This window comes from Amblyomma mixtum, chromosome 2, assembly GCF_055824585.1.
Source record: "Amblyomma mixtum isolate Tamu chromosome 2, ASM5582458v1, whole genome shotgun sequence".
NCBI classification, from domain to species: domain Eukaryota; kingdom Metazoa; phylum Arthropoda; class Arachnida; order Ixodida; family Ixodidae; genus Amblyomma; species Amblyomma mixtum.
Window position 1 is genome coordinate 153,416,343 of NC_143013.1, and position 13,406 is coordinate 153,429,748.

Here is a 13,406-nt window from a genome sequence, read left to right on the forward strand (position 1 = left end):
AAAAGGCCGCTGTGAAACTGAAATGAAGCTGCTCTCCAGCCGTTCTCGCAGCAGTTCGGAACAGCTCTCAAGATGCCACTCCGTGTATGTCAAGCGACAAGACTCCGAATTATAGGGATGTCATTGGGCGGCTCATCACAGAAGGAGATGCTAAAGCAACTGGAGTGGCTTGGACTTCAGTGGGTAGAATCATACGTGCCTAGTGGGACGAAAGTCGGATCGAAGATGCTCCTCGCTACCTCATCAAGAAAACAAAAGAGGAAGACTTGCAGACTGTTGCCAGAGCTAGTGATAAACCTTTCAAAACCATAATGATCCATGTGCCCCATTCATAACGATAACGACCCGTGTTCTCCGGCTTATCACATGATTGGGTGGGTTCGGCATATCTTTCAGTTTTATTTCCTCGCTTGGTTGCTACAACGCTGTTCTTCGGAACGTAGAATGGGAGCAAAACCATTCGTCTACTCACGCTGCCTGCTCGTCGAAACGCGATAATAAGGGATGACGTCCTTAAGAAGGAACAGCCTGGCAGACGACGGCCCCAGACGAGCTTCCCTTGTGAGCATGCGCTTAGCCTCATCCTATTTCCAACTTCGTTCCGTCATATGGGGCTGACGCTCAGAAAAGTCGCCGCTCGCGCACGCCAGCTAACGATGTGGGCGCCTGTACTCTTACCATGTAATATTCATTCATTCATTCATTCATTCATTCATTCATTCATTCATTCATTCATTATTTTTCCAAGAGAGCTGGAGGTTAGCAATCTTGTTTTCCACTTCTAAGCCGAGTACCGTTTGGCTGCTTTTTTTTTGTGCAACTGAAAGCAGACGTCTTATTTGCGAGCTTTTGGACAGCGTAGTTCGATTTCACTTATGGAAAGTATCTGTGGTGAGGAACGAAGTTAAAAATTTACTCGACGAAACATGTTCGACGCAGTTCTACTCATCGTGAGGTATTTCATGAGGGGAAAATAAAGTTCTTTAAAAAGTTACTATACTCTCTCTTTGGGCGAACTGTGCTCTTATGTAAGTGAAAACCCCATATAAGAAATTCTGCAAAGTGAATATATATATATATATATATATAGGTTGCGGGGGCATAAAGTACTTGACTCCTTGCAAGAGTATAGGGCGAAGTACAAGCTTCGTTAAAGGAAACATACTTATTCGACTCGACGTTTCGATCGGAAGACCGATCTTCTTGAGGAGTGATTTTACTTTGTTAATTCGTCCCCTTTTTATAGGGGTGTGCACAGAACAGGTAAGTGGGAAACACAAAGCACATAGCAGAAAAGTATACATAAAAATTCAGGGGGCACATTGACTGTCTAAAGTGCGTAGAGGCGAAAGCGTTTTCCGCACCACTTTGACTTCCTCTGTGGCACTGGTGGCGTCACCACTGGATGACGTCACGCATAATAAATGACTGATTACTAAGCAATGACAAATTACTAATTAGTGGCTAATTACTGGTTAATGACTAACACTAATTCACTGCTAAAAATGACGCTTAAGCTTCACCTTTAGGAGTGTAACGCGACAGCGTGTTGTAGCGCTGCCAGGGAGTCCACGGAACGCAACCACCCGTTCGCCGCGATGCTTTGCCCTTTGAACGCAACGCTTTTTGAGGAAACGAAATGGCGCAGTAATTCTCTGTCATCTCGGTGGACACCTTAACCGCACCGTAGAGGAAGGGAGGAAGTGGGAGTGAAAGAAGAAAGACAAAGATGGCCCGTAATGAAGAAAAAATTCAGGGGGCACTTTGACTGTCTAAAGTGGGTAGAGGCGGAAGCGTTTTGCGCACCACCTTCGCTGTTTCTGTGGCACTGGTGGCGTCACATGTAATTGAGTACTAATTACTAAGTGATGACAAATCACTAATTAATGGTTAATTACTGAGTAATGCCTGAATACTAATTAACTGCTAAATAATGACGCTTAAGCTTCGCCTTTGGGAGTGGTACGCGACAGCGCGTTGTAGCGCTGCCAGGGAGTCCATGGAACGCCACCACCCGTTCGGCGCGATGCCTTGCCCTTTGAACGCAATGCTTTTTGAGGAAAGGAAAAGGCGCAGTAATTATCTGTCATCTCGGTGGACACCTGAACCGTACCGTAGAGGAAGGGAGGAAGTGGGAGTGAAAGAAGATAGATAAAGAGGAGCCGTAATGAAGAAAATGAAAATCGTATTTGAGGAAAGGAAATTACGCAGTAACTGTGTCACAAAATTCAGGGGAGGGGGCACTTTTAAGGCGAAAGCCTTTAATGCCTCATCGTTGTAAGCAGCACTTGTCGACAGAAAATGTCACGCTTTTCAGTTGGTCGAAACGGTCGTGACGTCACAGTGCGCGAATTTCAAACGGGGCCAATTGTACTTTGGTTACTAACCATGCAACCAATTAAAGGGATCGTATAGTGATGCTCCAAGTAAGTTTGACTGCGTTTAGTTAATTGCTTACTTAACCAATTAGTCTAATTAACCTTTCTAGTCAGACCAGATAAATAAATAAAACCGAGTAAGAAATTGGTCGAGCTTGGGAATCGAACCCCGGTCTCCGGAGTGCGAGTCGAGTACGCTACCACACCGCCATGTCAGCTCGATGGTTTGGAATGAACAAAGGTGCGTCTAGTGAATACGGTGTCTTCGTTCACTCCCATCTTCCTCCCTTCCCGTTATGGCGAGGTTTAGGCGTCTACCGAGATAATAGAGACAGATACATTTCCTTTCCTCAAAAACCAATTTACCGACGAGCAAGGCGTATTTGTCCGCGTTTCAGATTCGCCCAAATTGTCGTGACGTCACCATGCGCGAATTTTGACGGGTGTCTACCGAAATATGTGAGACAGTTACTGCGCAACTTCCTTTCCTCAAATACAATTTTCGACTAGTGTCTACTGAGATATGTGAGACAGCTAATGCGTAATTTCCTTTCCTCAAATACAATTTTCATTTCCTTCACTACGGCCCCTCTTTCTTCTTTCACTCACACTTCCTCCCTTCCTGTACCGTGCGGCTCAGGTGTCCACCGAGACGACAGAGAATTACAGCCCCATTTCCTTTCCTTAAAAAGCGTTGCGTTCAAAGGGCAACGCATCGCGCCGAACGAGTGGTGGCGTTCGGTGGACTCCCTGGCAGCGCTACAACACGCTGTCGCGTTCCACTCCTAAAGGCGAAGCTTAAGCGTCATTAATTGGCAGTTAATTAATGCACCAACAAAATGTGAAGTGAACAATCGCGTAGCAGAATGCATCATTCAGGCTTTCGCCTTTCACCGCTTTAGCCGCTAAAGTTCCTCGTAATTTTTTTGACCTAAAGTGTGGTCACTGATGTGTGGTTAAGATGTTAAGATTCGCCCCAGAGTGGAACGCGACAGCGTATTGCAACGCTGCCAAGGAGTCCATAGAACGCCATCGCCCATTCGGTTCTACGCATCGCTCATCGGTAAATTGGTTTTTGAGGAAAGGAAATGTATCTGTCTCTCATTTGTCGGTGGACACCTAAACCTCGCCGGAAGGGAATGGAGGAGGATGAGAGTGAGTGAAGACACCGTATTCACTAGACGCGCCTTTGTTCATTCCAAACCATCGAGCTGGCATGGCGGAGTGGATAGATGCTCGTCTCTCACGGCGAAGACCGGGGTTCGATTCCTGAGCTCGACCAATTTCTTAATCGGTTTTATTTATTTATATGGCCTGTCTAGTAAAGCTAATTAAGCTAATTGGGTAATTAAGCAATCAACTCAGCTCAGTCCCACTTTCTTGGAGCATCACTATACGACGCCTTCAATTGGTTGCATGGTTATTAGGAGGAGGAGGTAAACTTTATTAAAGAAGAGGTCTTAGGCGCGGATTGGGGTCATGTTCCCCTCCCCGCGGTGGGCTCCTCTTCTAGGCCGGACGCCAGGTGGCCGACCGACGATGTCGTTCGGCGACCTCTTCGGCTCGCTCTGTGGCTCGAAGTTGAACCTCCGGGTCCGAGCTGAGCAGCGCGGCCTCCCACTGAGATTGGGTAGAGAGCTGCAGACTGTGCGATGGCTTGTCTTGAGTACATGAGTATAGGATGTGCGGTGTGTCTGCCTTTTGGTGCCCACAGAGAGAACAGACGGGGCTGTACTGCTCCGGGAACCATATGGAGTACATGTATGGATTAAAGAAAGTGTCTGTTTGGAGCTGCCGCCAACTGACTTGTTGTGTTTTACTGAGGGATTTATGTGGTTCTGGGAAGATCTGTCTTTCTTTCTTGAAGTGGGTAGTAATTTCTTTGTAGGTTGTCATTCGCTCCTTGGCCGACCTGAGCTCGGGGTAGCGCACCTCCCGGTTAACCACGAATCCTCGGGCAAATTGGTGCGCCGCCTCGTTTCCAGGATGGTCCGAATGGGCGGGGACCCAGATCAATGTTATCTGGCGGGTATTGGAGATTTTTTGTAAGATTTTGATGGCTGCTAAGTGGGCCCTTCCTTTTGCAAAATTTCGAATTGCTGTTTTGGAGTCACTTATGATGTATTTGGCAGTGGTGGAGGTAATGGCTAAAGCTATGGCAGCTTCTTCGGCCTCCTCCGGAAATTTTGTTTTATCTATTGTCGCCGATGCAAGGGGAGAACCTCGATGATCGACAACTGCCAGAGAAAAGGCGCCTCTGTCCGCAGGTTCTGCCACGTCCACGTGCGCCGTGTCTTTCTGAACTGAAAATCTTTCGTGAAGTTTTTGTGCCCTAGCCTTTCTTCTGTCCGTATCGTAGTGTGGATGCATGTTTTTGGGCAGATGAGGGACTGTTAAGTGTTCGTGCACGTGTCTTGGAATTGGCAAGGTGTGTGTACGGATTCCTTCATATTGTATTCCTGCTTTTTTTAGGATGAAACGTCCCGTTTCTGTGCCTGATAGTCTTTCATACTGTGCAATGAGGTGTGCTTCTATCATTTCCGCTAAGGTGTTATGAATTCCTAACTGCAATAGTTTTTCATTAGGAGTATGACGTGGGAGGTTGAGCGCAATTTTGTAGGACTGTCTAATTAGAGAATCCAGGTCGTCTCTTTCTCTTATTGTGAGGGTGACGTATGGTGTAGTGTAGTTGACTCTGCTAAGAACGAAGGCTTGTATTAGTCTCCTGGTCTCGGCTTCTTTAACTCCTCCTCGCCTATTCGCGATGCGTCTGATGAGGAAGGAGATTTGGTTGACAGTGTTTCTCAGTTTCTTAATTAACGTGTCGTTTTTTTGGTTTGACTGTATCAGCATTCCTAATATTCTTAGTGTTTCCACTTCTGGGATGGCTGCCCCTTCCGCGTAGATTTTGATCTCAGGCGCTTTATTTTTCCTTTGACGCTTTGGGTGTAGGATGAGGACTTCAGATTTTTTGGGGGAACACGCGAGTCCCGCGGCTTGTGCCTCCTCTACTACTACATCTACCGCTTGTTGTAGTGTATCTTGTATTGTGGCAATACTCCCCTTGGTGGTCCAAAGAGTGATATCGTCCGCGTACAAAGAGTGTTCTAGGTCTGGGATTTTTGCGAGTGCGTGTGCCATTTTGATGAGGGTTATATTGAATAAGAAGGGGGAGAGGACCGATCCTTGCGGCGTTTCTGTCTCCTAAGCTGAAGGTGTCGGATTTAATTGCGCCAATTTGAATTTTAGCCGTTCTATCGGAGAGAAAGTCCTTGATGTAGTTAAACGCTCTTTCACCCACATTCAACGGTGAAAGAGATTCTAGGATTGCTTTGTGTTTGACGTTATCAAAAGCTTTTGTTAAATCTAGAGCTAGGATTGCCCTGGTGCTCCTTTCTTGCTCCTGAGATAGGACTTCGTTTGCTAGTCTGAGCATCGTGTCCTGTGTTGATAAATGTGGTCTAAAGCCAATCATAGTGTGTGGATATAAATTGTCTTTGTGCATGTGAGACTGCAGTCTGTCTAGTATAACGTGCTCTATCAGTTTTCCTATGCAAGATGTAAGCGAAATAGGTCTGAGGTTTTCGAGCGCGAGCTTTTTGCCCGGTTTTGGGATGAATTTAACGATGGCATGTTTCCAAGCCGCTGGGAGTTTTCCCTCCCTCCAACACTCGTTCGCAAAATCCGTGAGGGCTGTGATGGAAGCGTCGTCTAGGTTTCTGAGTGTCTTATTGTTAATGCCATCTTCTCCCGGGGCGGATGTCGTGCGTATCTTATGGAGGGCTGCTCTTATTTCCGCTATTGTTATGTCAGCGTCCAGGAGGGGGTTAGGTTGTCCTTTATAATCTGGTAGTGACTGCGTCTCTCGGGTTGTGCAGAAGTATTTCTGCTGTAGCGTGTTGATAATGTCTTGATCCGTGCCTGGGTCCATGTTTAAAATTTTGGTGATTTCCCTTTGAGTCGTAGCTTTATTTGATTCCGGATCAAGGAGATGCCGCAGAAGATTCCACGTCTCTCTCGTGCCTAGATTGCCATTTACATTTTCGCAGATTTGGTCCAATTGCTGCCTTGCGATTTCTGCGGAGTGGTGTTGAATTTCTTTTGTGAGTGTGAGTATCTTGTTTCTAAGCTTTTTGTTGTATTTTTGTTTAAGCCATCTTTTTTCTAGGCTTTGCCTTGCCTCCCACATGTGTGTAAGTCTGCTGTCAATCGCATTTACGTCTATGTCATGTGCTAGTTCTTTAGTGGCCTTTCCCACATCTGATAGGAGGGTTTGTGTCCACTGTTCTAGGTCTGTGATCGGTTCCTGATTTTGGTCGCGGATCGTCCTAAGTTTGTCCCAGTCGGTGATCTTGTTTTTCTGGTTATTAGCCAAAGTACAATTGGCCCCGTTTGAAATTCGCGCACTGTGACGTCACGACCGTTTCCACCAACTGAAAAGCGTGACATTTTCTGTCGACAACTGCTGCTTACAACGATGAGACATTAAAGACTTCCGCCTTAAAATGGAAATTGCATTTGAGGAGAGTAAATTGCGCAGTAGCTGTCTCGCATATCTCGTTGGACACCCGTCAAAATTCAGGGGGGCACTGTTTTGACCTAAAGTGCGGTCACTGACGTGTGGTTAAGATGTTAAGCTTCGCCTCTAAGAGTGGAACGCGACAGCGTCTTGCAACGCTGCCAGGGAGTCCATAGAACGCCATCGCCCATTGGGGTCTACGCCTCGCTCGTCGGTAAAACGGTGGTTGAGGAAAGGAAATGCATCTGTCTCTCATATCTCGGTGGACACCTAAACCTCTGCGGAAGGGAAGAGAGGAGAATGGGAGTGAGCGAAGACGCCGTATTCACTAGACGTGCCTTTGTTCATTCCAAACCATCGAGCTGGCATGGCGGAGTGCATAGCATGCTCGTCTCGCACTCCGAAGACCGGGGTTCGATTCCCGAGCTCGACCAATTTCCAACTCAGTTTTATTTATTTATATGGCCTTGCTAGAAGAGTTAATTAGGCTAATTAGGTAATTAAGCAATTAGCTAAGCTCAGTCCCATTTACCTGGAGCATCACTATATGATCCCTTCAATTGGTTGCATGGTTACTAGCCGAAGTACAATTGGCCCCGTTTGAAATTTGCGCACTGTGACGTCACGACCGTTTCGACCAATTGAAAAGCGTGACATTTCTGTCGACAACTGCTGCTTACAACGATGAGACATTAAAGGTTTTCGCCTTAACAAATTATTAGAGGTAGTGCAACGCACAAAAAAAAGAGTGCGAGGAACAGGTGCTCAATAAGAAAATACAACGTCCAGATGCGGCCTCTGCTTTGTTAAGCACCACAGGCTTGCATATTGACAGGCGTGTCCAGCTCCAAGAGGCTCGACAGGGTGCGTGACAGTGCAGCAACCGTGCAGGACGAAAATCCTGCACGGTTGCTGAAAGTCCAGCGGCGCTTCCCATTTAAATAGCACGTCTGCCTTTCTCAGGTGGGTCAGTGGCTCGGCGATGCGCGAAAAGTTTATGACAAATCATCGGTTATACGCGCACAGTCCCATGAATCTGAGCACAGCTTTCTTATCGGCCGGTGGCGGAAACATTGCGATAGCAGCTTTTTTCTGCGGTGTGGGCGTACTCTCTTACAAAAATGCTTCTTGAGACAGTGTTGAAGTTCTCATAAGCTGACTCAACACGCCATGTTGAATTTTTGTTGTGACCAGGATGAGCTAGAGTTGGTGAATCATTGAAGCCGAGTTGAAACTCGTTGGAAGAGTGGCAACGTGCTAGAGTTGAGCATTCTCAATAAAATTTCTGCATTGCGTTTATGTTGAATTCATGTCGAAATTACGGGGTGAATGAACACATCATTCAGAATCATGGCTGTGGTAAAAAAGCAAAAATTCAGGGGGCACTTTGACTGCCTAAAGTGCGTATAGGCGAAAGCGTTTTCTGCACCACTTTCAGTGCTTCTGTGGCACTGGTGGCGTCACATATAATATAGAGCACTAATTACTAATTGATGACAAATCACTAATTAATGGTTAATTACTGATCAATGCCTGAATACTAATTAACTGGTAATTAAGCTTGAGCTTAAGCTTCGCCTTTAGGAGTGGAACGCGACAGCGTGTTGTAGCGCTGCCAGGGAGTCCACGGAACGCCACCACCCGTTCGGCGCGATGCCTTGCCGTTTCAACGCAACGGTTTTTGAGGAAAGGAAATGGCGCAGTAAATCTCTGTCATCTCGGTGGACACCTGAACCGCACCGTAGAGGAACGGAGGAAGTGGGAGTGAAAGAAGAAAGACGAAGATGGCCCGTAATGGAGAAAATGAAAATTGTATTTGAGGAAAGAAAATTACGCAGTAACTGTCTCACATATCTCGGTGGACACCTGTCAAAATTCCGGGGGGGGGGGGGGGGTGCACTTTTTTGACCTAAAGTGTGGTCACTGATGTGTGGTTAAGATGTTAAGCTTCGCCTCTAAGAGTGGAACGCGAGAGCGTCTTGCAACGCTGCCAGGGAGTCCATAGAACGCCATCGCCCATTCGGTTCTACGCCTCGCTCGTCGGTAAATTGGTTTTTGAGGAAAGGAAATGTATTTCTCTCTCATATCTCTGTGGACACCTAAACCTCGCCAGAAGGGAAGGGAGGAGGATGGCAGTGAGCGAAGACACCGTATTCACTAGACGTGCCTTTGTTTGAGCTCGAACAATTTCTTACTAGGTTTTATTTATTTATATGGCCTGACTAGAGAAGTTAATTAGGCTAATTGGGTAATTAAGCAATTAACTAAGCTCAGTCCAGCTTACTTGGAGCATCACTATATGGTCCCTTCAATTGGTTGCATGGTTACTAGGCAAAGTACAATTGGCCCCTTTTTAAATTGACGCACTGTGACGTCACGACCGTTTCGACCAACTGAAAAGCGTGACATTCTCTGTCGACAACTGCTGCTTACAACGATGAGACATTAAAGGCTTTCGCCTTAAAAAATATTGGGAACACATTCGTATTGTGCCAGATGGACCGACTACCAATGCAATTTTGGTTTGGTGTGGTTTGGTTTGGTTTATTGGGGTCTAACGTCACAATGCAACTCAGGCTATAAGCGACGCCGTAGTGAAGGGCTCCGGAAATTTCGACCACCTGGTGTTCATTAACGTGCGCTGACATCGCATAGCACACGGGCCTATAGAAATTGACCTTCATCAAAATTCAGCCGCCACGGCCGGGATCGAACCCGCGTCTTTCGGGTCAGCAGCTGAGCGCCATAACCACTGAACCACCGCGGCGGGGCTCAATGCAATTTTCGGCGGTATAATCATATTTATTGCTGCAATTTCTCGTTAACGTGGAGCCGTCATCCCCTCTGACGTAGTGCGCCACACATACGCACAAACACACAAACACGAGTGCGTATATGCATACATACACTCAAGCCTCACACATCCATCATATAAAGAGCATAGAACAGTACTGCACACGAGGCTACAGCATGAACTGACTAAGAGTTCATCTTACGATCTTAAGTGCAACCTCGGCTTCGCCCTTACATAGTCCTACTCAGGGCTGTCCGGAAGTTGGAGGCGAAGACAACGACGTCATCTAAATACACCAGACAAATCTGCCACTTGAGGTCTGCCAGCACTGTATCCATTAAAACGTGGAAATGTCGCTGGTGCATAACAGAGACCAAAGGGCATCGCCTTGAACTCGTAGAGGCCATCTTGAGTAATGAACGCGGTCTTCTCGCGATCTCTTCTTTCCACCTCAATTTGGCAGTAACCGCTATTGAGGTCCATCGATGAGAAAGAGTTAGCGCTGCGGAGCCGGTCCAGTGTGTCGTGGATGCGGGGGAAGGGGTAGACGTCCTTCCTTGTGATGTTGCTCAAGCGGCGGTGATCAACGCAGAATGGACGTTTGCCGTGTTTCTTTCTCACTAGGACAACCGGTGCGGCCCACGGGCTGTTTGAAGCTTTAATGACGTCGTCCAGAGGCATTTCTTCCACTTGGTCCCGGATGGCTTATCGTTGTCGCAGCGAAACTCGGTAGGTGTTTTGGCGGACAGGTCGGGCGTGCTGGTCGGTTATAATGCGATGCTTGGCAATCGGCGTTTGTCGCACCTTCGGCGATGACGAGAAGCACTCCCTGTAGCTTCGAAGGAGACTGCGGATTTGGTCTTAACTGTTCGGAGGCAGGGCTTGGTTTTATTTGAAAGTGGGCGAGTTCACTTGGTCAGGCGAATCTTTTACGGATGGGTCGGAGAGGACGAAGAAGTCTCGTACGTCGGATATTTCGTCGAGGAAAGCAATCGTCGTTCCCCTGCAAACGTGCCGGTATTCTCCACTGAAGTTAGTCAGCAGTACTTCGGCTTGTCCTTTGCAGAAATGTGCGATTACTCTTGCGATACCCATTGCTCGGTGGAGAAGCTACAGCATGCTCCCTTCGATAAGGCTTCAGTCTTAATCGCTTACATGGCGCCTACGGTGACGATGACGCTTGAGCGAGGTGGGACAGAATGGCCTCGTCTGCGGAAGGTGTGATCAGCTTGAATGACAGGTCGATGATCGCCTGACGCTTTTTAAGGAAATCCATGCCCAAGATCACTTCGCGGGAACATTGCCGTAGCACCACCAAGGTCATGGGATAGGTATGTCGCTTGAGGGTCACTCGCACTGTGCATCGTCGTCATGAATTAATGAGGCGGCCTCTGCGGTGCGAATTTACGGGCCGTCCCAAGCGGTCCTTACTTTCCTCAGCTCCGCAGCGAATGGTTCATTCATCACCGAATAATTGGCTCCTGTGTCTACTAGAGCGGTGACTTTCGGGCCGTCAATAACCACTAAGTCAGATGTCCTGGCTCTGGAGTTGCATGTCATCCTCGGCGTCGGGTCACGGCTTCGTCGGGTATGTGAATTGTGGGTGTGGTGTGTGGTCGAAGCTTTTCTTGATGGCAGCGTCGTTTTTAAGGCGGTTCGCGTCGTGGTCGAGGATGTCGTATGCGGCGTCGGCGTAGTCTGTGCGGCGTCTTCATACGGCGTGGTCGCTGGAGGATTTTCGTCTTTTCCTCGGCAAGCAACCTGACGTCCAAAGGTTTCTTTGTTTAGTACCCCTACGGGGGCTAGGCGACACTCCTCTGAGAGCCGTGGTGTAGGTGTGGCCCGCTCATGCTAAACGTAAGGTGGACGGCGACAGGGAGCGGGAAAGGCGGCTTGAAGACACGTACTCCCTTCTGCGCAGGTAGTCGTCGATTTCCCGTGGTCGCTGGCCGGGGAGCGGTCGTGGGGTGTCGATGGCGAAACCTCGAAGGCTGATGCGCCTGTACGGGCAGTGGCGAAGTTTGTGCCCGGCATGGCCACAATGGAAACACAGTGGACGGTTGTCGGGAGTCTTCCACCGGTAGCATCTTCTAGTTCCTTTGCTTCGCTCCTAAAGTGGGAGGGCAGGAGCCAGGCGTTGTCATTCTTGTAGAGCTGGTGTCCTTCGATAAGGGCTTTGGGGGTATCGTCGGGGCGCGAGACTGCGTAGTACGGCTGCATTGGTCATGGCCTCAGCTGCCGTTGATTTCGTCCGTGAAAGGGAGCCAAGTGCATGGTGTACTTTTTCGCGGACGATTTCCTCAAGGGTTGCTACTTCAGGCTGGTTCGACGATGGTAGCAGGCGACGCAGCTCTTCCCGTACAATTTTCCGAATAGCAACCCCCAGGAAGCCTTTAAATGCTCTGCCATCCGACAGGGCAGTCGAGGTGAATTGAGGCTGTCGAGAAGAATGACGGGCTGATGCTTTCAAGGATTTATCAATTGCGCCTCCTTCACCTGTCAATACAGTGATCTCCTTGGGTGGATTGCGGGTCGGACCGCCGAAAAGTGCATTTTTAGCACCACGCATTAAGAACTGCACCTTCTTCCCGTCCTTCATGTCAGGATCTACAAGTCGAAAAAGGCGCTTCCTGTCTTGTACGTACGCGGTCACAGTCTTATTCGGGTGTTGGATGCGTGATTGTAGAAGCAGCTGAGCTATTTCTTTTCTGGCGGTGCTCGCGAATGCCTTTGGGAACTCCCGCTTGAATGATTTTCACGTCGCCAGGGTAGCTTTGTGGTTCTCGAACCACATTCTGGCTGGTTCTTCCAGGGCAAAGAAAACGTGGCTTACTTTAGTCTGGTTAACCCAACTGTAGAAGACGGCGACACGGTCATACTGTTCCAGCCATTTTTCAGAATCCTTGGCCAGTGAACTGCTAAACGGAGCCGGCAGAAGGGCTGGTGCAAAATAATGAGGGTTGGTATCGTTGCCATGGTTGACGTCACAATTAACGAGTCCTTCTTTGCTCGCGTACGGTCCGGCAGTAGTCGGTATTAAGGTGAACGCCGCTGGGGACGACGACTGCTTCGCACTTCGCCTTCGGTTGGGGCGGCTTCTGCTGCTTTCTAGAAATCTTCTTCGAGACGAAACGGGCTGCTTTGGCGGCTCCTAGAGGTTGATGGTAACAGGGACATCCGTCAGCGCCACCACCAGATGTCACGTACTCGTGACTGCAGTCCGGAGAACAGGAAAACAGCGAGAATCGCTTCAATACGAAACTCTTTATTTGGGCTGACTTGCGCCCGGAAAGTACTTAATCGCTCGGCGGCATGGAAAGAGAAGTTTATTTTGTTCTGTGTTAACATAAAAAAGACAAAACAAAACAGCTGAACTCAATGCTCTGATCAGTCAAGCACATGCGTAGTGACGCACCACTCAGCACGCGAGTAAGGCACCAAGAAAGTCGACACTCGACCGCCGAACAGGACGATAAAGTACGTCGACCATTTGCTCAATAACTCAGCCTCGCACATTGACAGAGCATCCACGCATGCTTGTTCAAAGAGGCGCGTGCGGCCATTTAAGGAAGCCACTCCACGCTGCCGCCACAAAACGAACATGGCGACACACAAGAGCATATTTTGAAACACTTCAGGTGAACTAGTGCGCGCTTCCAGGCGGGTTAAAACATGCGTGACACTGATATCCAAAAGGTGCGCGCAACTACACACT